At 46.2% G+C, this 10,594-nt stretch overlaps 2 non-coding genes across 2 annotated transcripts; both read right to left on the bottom strand.

Annotated features, from left to right (window-relative positions):
- Positions 1–8,518: 8,518 nt before the first annotated feature.
- Positions 8,519–8,591, bottom strand: trnak-uuu. Its single transcript has one exon. It is a non-coding gene; the product is annotated as a tRNA-Lys (tRNA).
- A 1,701-nt stretch (positions 8,592–10,292) lies between these two features.
- Positions 10,293–10,365, bottom strand: trnak-uuu. Its single transcript has one exon. It is a non-coding gene; the product is annotated as a tRNA-Lys (tRNA).
- Positions 10,366–10,594: the final 229 nt, after the last annotated feature.

The following is a 10,594-nucleotide window of genomic DNA, read 5'->3' as shown; positions in this document are numbered from 1 at the left end:
AGGCCTCATCATAGCACAGAGGCAGCACTAGTTAAACTCAGGTCTTATTTGACAGATCATTATCAGTACACACAGTGGTGTGAAAAAGTGTTGGCCCCCTTCCTGATTTTTTGTTTTGTTTCATGTTTGTCACACTTTAATGTTTCAGATCATCAAAGAATTTTTCAGGTATTAGTCAAAGATAACACAAGTAAACACAACATGCAGTCTTTAAATGAAGGTTTATATTATTAAGTGAAAACAAAATCCTAACCTACATGGCCCGTGTGAAAAAGTGCTTGCCCTGTAAACCTAATAACTGGTTAGGTTAACCTTTGCAGCAAGAACTACAATCAAGCGTTTGTGATAACTTGCAGTGAGTCTGTTACAGTGCTGTGGAGGAATTTTGGTCCACTCATCTTTGCAGAATTGTTGTAATTCAGCCACACTGGAGTGTTTTAAGGTCATACCACAGCATCTCAATAAGGTCAGGTCAGGACTTTGACTAGGCTACTCCAAAGTCTTCATTTTGTTTTTCTTTAGCCATTCAACCTGATTAAGGGCAACTGCATGTGCCTGGCCTCAGTCACTTCCTATGCTTGAATTATTTGCCGCATGTTTTTGTGCTTCATGCTTATTGCAGCATTTAAATTATACTGTTTTTTTATTTCCTCTCTTTAGTTTATATTTTACATTGTTGCTTTACTTCTTTAAATTCTTTATTTTTCTATCGCAGTTCCTTTTATTCCTTTTCATCAGGAGACGCTTGTTTGTTTCCTGTCTTCAAACAGCTAGCGGAGAAAACACTCTTTGTTTCTTTATAATATTCTGATCTGATTCAAGTCAAAGGTACGTAATCATTCAGTATGGCAAACTTTCAGCTTGTCCAGTGTGTGAGCTGCAGGATGTTTAGTAATTCTTCCTCTGTCATTAGCATTAATTTTACATGTGATAAGTGTATGTTAGTTAGCTCTCTGACGGAGAAGATCTCAGCTTTAGAGGTGCGCATCCAGACACTAGAGAACATTAGCGATAGTTGTGTAGTTTCTGTAGGCAAAAATCTGGATGCCTTAGGCGGAGTTAGTAACCCTCCATATCCGGGATTAGAATCCTCACAGAGGGGCAAATGGGTGACGACTTGGCGGCAAAAAGTTAACGCTAATGCTAAGGCTTACACGTTATAACGTGTTATAGTGACTTCCAAATATTTTAACCTAAGTTGAAATTAACGGTACTGGAATTAACGTTACGCTTATTTGGTCTGTTCGTCCGGCGGTACCTTTATTAATTCTATGAAGGCGGTATCTTCCCGGCCAAGAAAGATTCGCTTTCCTTTTACTGTATACCGTAATTTAAATTAAATTAACTTAATAGACCCCTCCTTGAACCGCCACCTTATTGTGGTGGAGGGGTTTGCGTGCCTGAATGATCCTAGGAGCTATGTTGTCTGGGGCTTTCTGCCCCTGGTAGGGTCTCCCAAGGCAAACAGGTCCTAGGTGACAGGCCAGACAAAGAGCGGTTCAAAAACCCTTTATGAAGAAATAATAACAAGGTCCGTGACGTCGCCCGGTATGGCGCAACCGGGGCCCCACCCTGGAGCCAGGCCCGGGGTTGGGGCTCGCATGCGAGCACCTGGTGGCCGTGTCTTACCCCACGGGGCCCGGCCGGGCTCAGCCCGAGGGAGCGACGTGGGGCCGATCTCCTGTGGGCCCACCACCTGCAGGAGAAACCGTAAGGGGCTGGTGCAATGTAGATTGGGTGGCAGTCGAAGGCGGGAGCCTCGGCGACCCAATCTCCGGACATGGAATCTGACTCTAGGGACATGGAATGTCACCTCGCTGGGGGGGAAGGAGCCTGAGCTGGTGCGGGAGGTTGAGAGATACCGACTAGAGATAGTTGGGCTCGCCTCCACGCACAGCTTGGGCTCTGGAACCCAACTCCTCGAGAGAGGCTGGACTCTCTACTACTCTGGAGTTGCCCGCGGTGAGAGGCGGCGGGCTGGTGTGGGCTTGCTCATAGCCCCCCAGCTCAGCAGCCATGTGTTGGAGTTCACCCCGGTGAACGAGAGGGTCGTTTCCCTGCGCCTTCGGGTCGGGGAGAGGTCTCTCACTGTTATTTGTGCTTATGGGCCAAATGGCAGTGTAGAGTACCCGACCTTCTTGGCGTCTCTGGAAGGGGTGCTAGAAAGTGCCCCGACTGGGGACTCCGTCGTTCTACTGGGGGACTTCAACGCTCACGTGGGCAGCGACAGTGACACCTGGAGGGGCGTGATTGGGAGGAACGGCCCCCCCGAACTGAACCCGAGTGGTGTTCTGTTATTGGACTTCTGTGCTAGTCACAGTTTATCCATAACAAACACCATGTTCAAGCATAAGGGTGTCCATCAGTACACATGGCACCAGGACACCCTAGGTCGGAAGTCGATGATCGACTTTGTGGTTGTTTCATCTGACCTCCGGCCGTATGTCTTGGACACTCGGGTAAAGAGAGGGGCGGAGCTGTCAACTGATCACCACCTGGTGGTGAGTTGGGTCCGATGGCAGGGGAGGAAGTTGGACAGACTTGGCAGACCCAAACGTACTGTGAGGGTCCGTTGGGAACGTTTGGCAGAGTCTCCTGTCAGAGAGATCTTCAACTCTCACCTCCGGCAGAGCTTCAACCAGATCCCGAGGGAGGTTGGAGACATTGAGTCCGAGTGGACCATGTTCTCCACCTCCATTGTTGATGCAGCCGCACGGAGCTGTGGCCGTAAGGCCTCCGGTGCCTGTCAAGGTGGCAATCCCCAAACCCGGTGGTGGACCCCGGAAGTAAGGGATGCCGTCAAGCTGAAGAAGGAGTCCTATCGAGCCTGGTTGGCTCGGGGGACTCCGGAGGCAGCTGATAGTTACCGGAGGGCCAAGCGAGCTTCAGCCCGGGTGGTTGCAGAGGCAAAAACTCGGGTCTGGGAGGAGTTCGGTGAGGCCATGGAGAAGGACTATCGGTTGGCCTCGAAGAAATTCTGGCAAACCGTCCGGCGTCTCAGGAGGGGGAAGCAGTGCCCTGCTCACACTGTTTACAGTGGGAGTGGGAATCTGCTGACTTCGACTGGTGACATCCTTGGACGGTGGAAGGAGTACTTCGAGGATCTCCTCAACCCCACCAACATGTCTTCCATTGAGGAGGCAGAGGTGGAGGGCTCGGTTGTGGACTCGTCGATCCCCCAAGCTGAGGTCACTGAGGTAGTTGAGAAGCTCCTCAGTGGCAAGGCATCGGGGGTGGATGAGATCCGCCCTGAGTACCTTAAGTCTCTGGATGTTGTGGGGCTGTCTTGGCTGACACGCCTCTGCAACATCGCGTGGCGGTTGGGGACAGTGCCTCTGGACTGGCAGACTGGGGTGGTGGTCCCTCTGTTTAAGAAGGGGGACCGGAGGGTGTGTTCCAACTATAGGGGGATCACACTCCTCAGCCTCCCCGGAAAAGTCTATGCCAGGGTACTGGAGAGGAGAATTCGGCCGATAGTCGAACCTTGGATTCAGGAGGAACAATGCGGGTTTCGTCCTGGTCTTGGAACACTAGACCATCTCTATACCCTCACCAGGTTGCTGGAGGGTTCATGGGAGTTTGCCCAACCAGTCCACATGTGTTTTGTGGATCTGGAGAAGGCATTTGACTGTGTCCCTCGTGATGGCCTGTGGGGGGTGCTCTGGGAGTATGGGGTCCGGGGCCCTCTGTTAAGGGCTGTCCGGTCCCTATATGACCGGAGCAGGAGTTTGGTTCGCATTGCCGGGTGTAAGTCAGACTTGTTCCCGGTGCATGTTGGACTCCGGCAGGGCTGCCCTTTGTCACCGGTCCTGTTCATTATTTATATGGACAGGATTTCTAGGCGCAGTCGGGGGCCGGAGGGAGTCAGGTTTGGGGACCACAGGATTTCGTCTCTGCTTTTTGCAGATGATGTTGTCCTGTTGGCTTCTTCAAATCAGGACCTTCAGCATGCACTGGGACGGTTTGCAGCCGAGTGTGAAGCGGCGGGGATGAGAATCAGCACCTCCAAGTCCGAGGCCATGGTTCTCAGCCGGAAAAGGGTGGCTTGCCCTCTTCAGGTTGGTGGAGAGTTCCTGCCTCAAGTGGAGGAGTTTAAGTATCTTGGGGTCCTGTTCACGAGTGAGGGAAGGATGGAGCGGGAGGTTGACAGGCGGATCGGTGTATCTTCCGCAGTGATGCGGTCGATATACCGATCTGTTGTGGTGAAGAAAGAGCTGAGCCGCAAGGCGAAGCTCTCTATTTACCAGTCGATCTACGTTCCTACCCTCACCTATGGCCATGAGCTTTGGGTCATGACCGAAAGGACAAGATCCCGGATACAGGCGGCCGAAATGAGTTTCCTCCGCAGAGTGGCTGGGCGCACCCTTAGAGATAGGGTGAGGAGCTCAGTCACTCGGGAGGAGCTCAGAGTAGAGCCGCTGCTCCTCCACATTGAGAGGGGTCAGCTGAGGTGGCTCGGGCATCTGTTTCGGATGCCTCCTGGACGCCTCCCTGGGGAGGTGTTCCGGGCATGTCCAACCGGGAGGAGGCCCCGGGGAAGACCTAGGACACGCTGGAGGGACTATGTCTCTCGGCTGGCCTGGGAACGCCTCGGTATTCCCCCGGAAGAGCTGGAGGAAGTGTCCGGGGAGAGGGAAGTCTGGGCATCCCTGCTTAGACTGCTGCCCCCGCGACCCGGCCCCGGATAAGCGGTAGAAAATGGATGGATGGATGGATAACTTAATAGAGCATGTAGTTCAGACCAGATATTGCAGGTACCTTAATTTGTGAGCGATACTCAGAGACAAATCACCTGTGGCTCAAAATTATGACATTTAATGAATGAGACAAACACAACATAAAACTAACTACACAAACATACAAAAGAAATAGGGAAAACGAAAATGAAAATAAAATAAAACAAAAGAAATTAAAATTGGGGAAAGGGAGGAAGAGACTGGAAAGAAGAAACTAGAGAAAGGAAGGAAAGGAATGGCAAGCTTAGACTCAAAAATTAATCACACCCTAACTGGGAAATCGTCACAGAAACTTAAATTCACCTTAAGATTCAATGAAAGATTCCTACTTAAAATTACGCATCTAGATTGGTTGGTAAAGGAAACGGTTACTTGCATTGGCTTACTGAACAAGAGTCCGGATGCAACAGAGAAAACTCTGAAAAGTCAGTTAGGGTGGGGTCAGACATTCTTCCAAGTTCTCCTGAAGATCAGAGCAGTTGTTGTTCTTGGAAGTGAAGCTTGCTGGAACTTCTTTGAAGGAAGATGGAGTCGTCTTGAAGCTGTTCCGGAAGTCTGACCACGGATTAGTGGTGTTTGTGACAATTTAAAGGTCGCGAACTCCACCCATCTTTGGGAAGATGACCAGGATTTTGAAGGGAAAAACTCCCTTTGTTTCAGGTGTCTGTGGGCGTGGTTTAGCTATCAAACTTTTAGATGACTTTAAAGTTTGATCCAGGGTGTATTAAGATGGTATGGCGCCTTTCGTGCTCAAATAAAATACACCAGTGCTTGAAAAATGAGTAACTGATAATTTTGTGGTCATTTGGATACTAAACATGAAGGGTAATGACGGTATGAAGGCAGCGGTACATTACATACATAGATCATTAATCAAGGCAAAGATAAAGGCAAAGAAACAAAAATGAAACATAAACAAGATGCACTTTCATTAGGGAAGTAAAAAGAAAACGATAGCTTCGTATACATTCTGACATCAGACCTTAAAGGGGCAAACGACATTAGAACAGGTATACATTAACATGCCATGATCAGTAAGATATGATGATAGAGTATAACGGATTTTAAAATACAATGTTGTTTTCTGACACATGAATAAAATACACCCTTGTCAGGAAATTAAGGAGCAAATAATTTTAAGTCAGGCAAGCCTTAAAAGAAGAAACACATTACAAAAAGGGTTATAAGAATGAGAACCTTAGAGTACCTTATCTTGGGTTTTATTAGTAAACGGAATGTCTCATTGTGTTGTGTGTGTGTGTGTGTGTGTGTGTGTGTGTGTGTGTGTGTGTGTGTGTGTGTGAGAGAGAGTTCTGTTTGCAGGCCCCAATGAGCCGCATGGGGTTATCTGGTCTTTGTGGAGACTCCAGACATTCTGGAGCCAGATGTTTAGTGTAAAACTGGGTTGCTCATCGGTTAATTGAGGAGTAGATGTTGAAATTTAGGGTGCCTGGGACATGAAATCTAAAATGACTGGTACAAGATGCTACAGCTGAGCAACCTGAAAGAGCTATGATTATAGGAGACCCCATCTTAAGGCATGTAAAATTAACTAGGCCTTTAGGGGCTCCAGCAGCACTGGTTAAGTGTATTCAGGGAGCCAGGATGCCGGACATTGTAGGTAATCTTAGGGTCTTAGGCAAGCATAGGTACTCTAAGGAAGTTTTCCATGTAGCAGCTGATATATGCCTTTGTCAGTCAAAGATTAATAAGAGTAATATTGTAGAGGTGTGTAAATTAGCGAAGCGATGTCCGAACCTGTAGTATGCTCTGGACTCATCCCAATGCCGCATGTTGATGTAGCTTACAGCAGCTTATGGTCGCTGAACTGATAGATATCTAAATTATCAGTATTTTGATTAGCACGAGAGGAAAGCCTTCATAGGTACCCAACAGTGGCAGCTTGGTGGACCTGGGATAAAATTCACAACCTTCCAATTGGCAGCTTAACACCATAACCATTAAGCTACCCCATGCCCCATCTATTTGTATCAGTAATGACTTCATGCATTATTTCAATGGAAAAATTGATAACATCAGGCATACAATTCAGACCATTAGACCAAACAAATTGATAGATAATGACATAGGTAATATTTCTGTTTTTGATCAGTATTTAGACCGTTTAAATCACATTAAATAAACTGACTTATTTTCACTGATTTCTTATAAAATACTTTACCCACATGTTTCATTAACAGATATTACCAGTAGCTATCCAACCCATTCCGAAGATAATAAATTCTTCTCTTAGCACTGGCTATGCTTGTCTTAGCACTGGCTATATTATCTTCAGGATCCTAGAAAAGGTTGTAGCTCAACAGTTATGTTCATATGTACATAGGAATAATACTCATGAAATGCATCAGTCAGGATTTAGGTCTCATCATAGCACAGAGACAATGCTGGTTAAAGTTGTAAATGACTTGTTCAACTGGCCTCTGAGCAAGGTTGTGTCTCTTTGCTAGTATTACGTGATCTTAGTGCAGCTTTTGATAGGCTAGAACATGTTGTTGGTGTTAAAGGGATAGCCCTCTCCTGGATCAGGTTTTATATGACAGCTCAATTTGTAGATCTAAATGGTGACAGTCTGATACACTAATGTTCAGTGTTCCACAAGGTTCTGTTTAAGCATTACAGTTACCACTGATTGCCCATTATCTGAAATGTGACACGTGTATCAAGTAAACATGTGATGTTACAAGAGAAAGTGCCAACCTAACAGTGGCTGTCAAATCTCTAAGTTGTGCTTCACACTCATACAATAAGGTGAGAATTGACACAGGAGCTTAAAAAGTTTAACTTTAATAGTTTGGGTATGGGAATCTAGTCATCTAGTTTTGCTGCCAGGTTTGCATATATTTCTTTTTTGTCCTTGTCGATGCCATGTTTGCTTTATGGTGCACTTTTGCATCTGTTTTGGGGCCTTGTGGTGCCACGGATGCACGTCTGACTCCAAATCAGAAGGTTGCATGTTCAAATCACGTCAGAATCAAGCCTTGCTCTATTATACACATAGGGATTTTTATGCACAATCAAATGCAAGACTTTTATAAAGAATCGGATTTCTGTGACGATCAGGCACGTCTTGGTGATGCTCACGTTATCGTTGCACAGGTAGCAGCAAATAATTTCGAAAACACACTTTTGTCTCTTTCATAAGAGAGTCTTAACCTCTGCTTTGAACTTCTCATTTGTACAATGAAGCAGCAGCAAGCCAAGCATGTCAAATCTTCTGAATCCTGATGACTGAGCTCTCTGAGCCCTACCTTGATGATCAACTTTCCTGTATTGCGGGAATTATTCGAACCAGTCATTGCCTACGTCTTGCCTCTGAGTTTCGACCACTTCTTTTTTGTCCTTGTCGACGGAGAAGCACGTGCTCGTCCATGTTTGCTTTATGGTGCCCTTTTGCATCTGGCTTGGGACCTTGTGGTGCCAAATCAGAAGGCTGCGTGTTCAAATCACGTCAGGGTCAAGCCTTGCTCTATTGAACACATAGGGATTTTTATGCACAATCAAATGCGGAGACTTTTATAAAGAATCGGATTTCTGTGACGATCAGGCACGTCTTGGTGATGCTCACGTTATCGTTGCACAGGTAGCCGCAAATAATTTCGAAAACACACTTTTGTCGGTTTCATAAGAGAGTCTTAACCTCTGCTTCGAACTTCTCATTTGTACAATGAAGCAGCAGCAAGCCAAGCATTTGTCCTCTGGTTCATTAAGACACCAACAGCAACCTAAAACATTTTGCTACCAGCATCGCATATAGATATAAACGCCCGAACAGGGACTTGAACCCTGGACCCTCAGATTAAAAGTCTGATGCTCTACCGACTGAGCCTTCCAGGCTCCACCTTGCAGCTGACTTTAGGTCCAAACGCGTCAGGCATGTGGAAATGCATGTTCCACTGTTTCGTCTGATTATTTTGATCTTTTGCTCTGTACTCTTGCTGGTCACAGTGAAATCAGCAGCAATTCCAAAGCTTGTCTTCTGAATCCGTATGACTGAGCTATCTGAGCCCTACCTTGATGATCAACTTACCTGTATTGCGGGAATTATTCGAACCAGTCATTGCCTACGTCTTGCCTCTGAGTTTCGACCACTTCTTTTTTGTCCTTGTCGACGGAGAAGCACATGCTCGTCCATGTTTGCTTTATGGTGCACTTTTGCATCTGGCTTGGGACCTTGTGGTGCCAAATCAGAAGGCTGCGTGTTCAAATCACGTCAGGGTCAAGCCTTGCTCTATTATACACATAGGGATTTTTATGCACAATCAAATGCGGAGACTTTTATAAAGAATCGGATTTCTGTGACGATCAGGCACGTCTTGGTGATGCTCATGTTATCGTTGCACAGGTAGCAGCAAATAATTTCGAAAACACACTTTTGTCGGTTTCATAAGAGAGTCTTAACCTCTGCTTTGATCTTTTGCTATGTACTCTTGCTGCTCACAGTGAAATCAGCAGCAATTCCAAAGCTTGTCTTCTGAATCCGTATGACTGAGCTATCTGAGCCCTACCTTGATGATCAACTTTCCTGTATTGCGGGAATTATTCGAACCAGTCATTGCCTATGTCTTGCCTCTGAGTTTCGACCACTTCTTTTTTGTCCTTGTCGACGGAGAAGCACATGCTCGTCCATGTTTGCTTTATGGTGCACTTTTGCATCTGGCTTGGGACCTTGTGGTGCCAAATCAGAAGGCTGCGTGTTCAAATCACGTCAGGGTCAAGCCTTTCTCTATTATACACATAGGGATTTTTATGCACAATCAAATGCGGAGACTTTTATAAAGAATCGGATTTCTGTGACGATCAGGCACGTCTTGGTGATGCTCATGTTATCGTTGCACAGGTAGCAGCAAATAATTTCGAAAACAGACTTTTGTCGGTTTCATAAGAGAGTCTTAACCTCTGCTTCGATCTTTTGCTATGTACTCTTGCTGGTCACAGTGAAAACAGCAGCAATTCCAAAGCTTGTCAAATCTTCTGAATCCGTATGACTGAGCTATCTGAGCCCTACCTTGATGATCAACTTTCCTGTAATGCGGGAATTATTCGAACCAGTCATTGCCTACGTCTTGCCTCTGAGTTTCGACCACTTCTTTTTTGTCCTTGTCGACGGAGAAGCACGTGCTCGTCCATGTTTGCTTTATGGTGCCCTTTTGCATCTGGCTTGGGACCTTGTGGTGCCAAATCAGAAGGCTGCGTGTTCAAATGACGTCAGGGTCAAGCCTTGCTCTATTATACACATAGGGATTTTTATGCACAATCAAATGCGGAGACTTTTATAAAGAATCGGATTTCTGTGACGATCAGGCACGTCTTGGTGATGCTCACGTTATCGTTGCACAGGTAGCAGCAAATAATTTCGAAAACACACTTTTGTCGGTTTCATAAGAGAGTCTTAACCTCTGCTTCTAACTTCTCATTTGTACAATAAAGCAGCAGCAAGCCAAGCATTTGTAATCTGGTTCATTGAAGCATTAAGACACCAACAGCAACCTAAAGCAGGCTTTTCATTTTGCTACCAGCATCGCATATAGATATAAACGCCCGAACAGGGACTTGAACCCTGGACCCTCAGATTAAAAGTCTGATGCTCTACCGACTGAGCCATCCGGGCTCCACCTTGCAGCTGACTTTAGGTCCAAACGCGTCAGGCATGTGGAAATGCATGTTCCACTGTTTCGTCTGATTATTTTGATCTTTTGCTCTGTACTCTTGCTGGTCACAGTGAAATCAGCAGCAATTCCAAAGCTTGTCTTCTGAATCCATATGACTGAGCTATCTGAGTCCTACCTTGATGATCAAATTTCCTGTATTGCGAGAATTATTCAAACCAGTCATTGCCT

The sequence above is a fragment of the Tachysurus fulvidraco genome, chromosome 6 (genome assembly GCF_022655615.1).
Source record: "Tachysurus fulvidraco isolate hzauxx_2018 chromosome 6, HZAU_PFXX_2.0, whole genome shotgun sequence".
In the NCBI taxonomy this organism is placed as follows: Eukaryota; Metazoa; Chordata; class Actinopteri; order Siluriformes; family Bagridae; genus Tachysurus; species Tachysurus fulvidraco.
The sequence above is the reverse complement of the archived record's forward strand: the minus strand, read 5'-3'. Positions and strand labels throughout refer to the sequence as shown.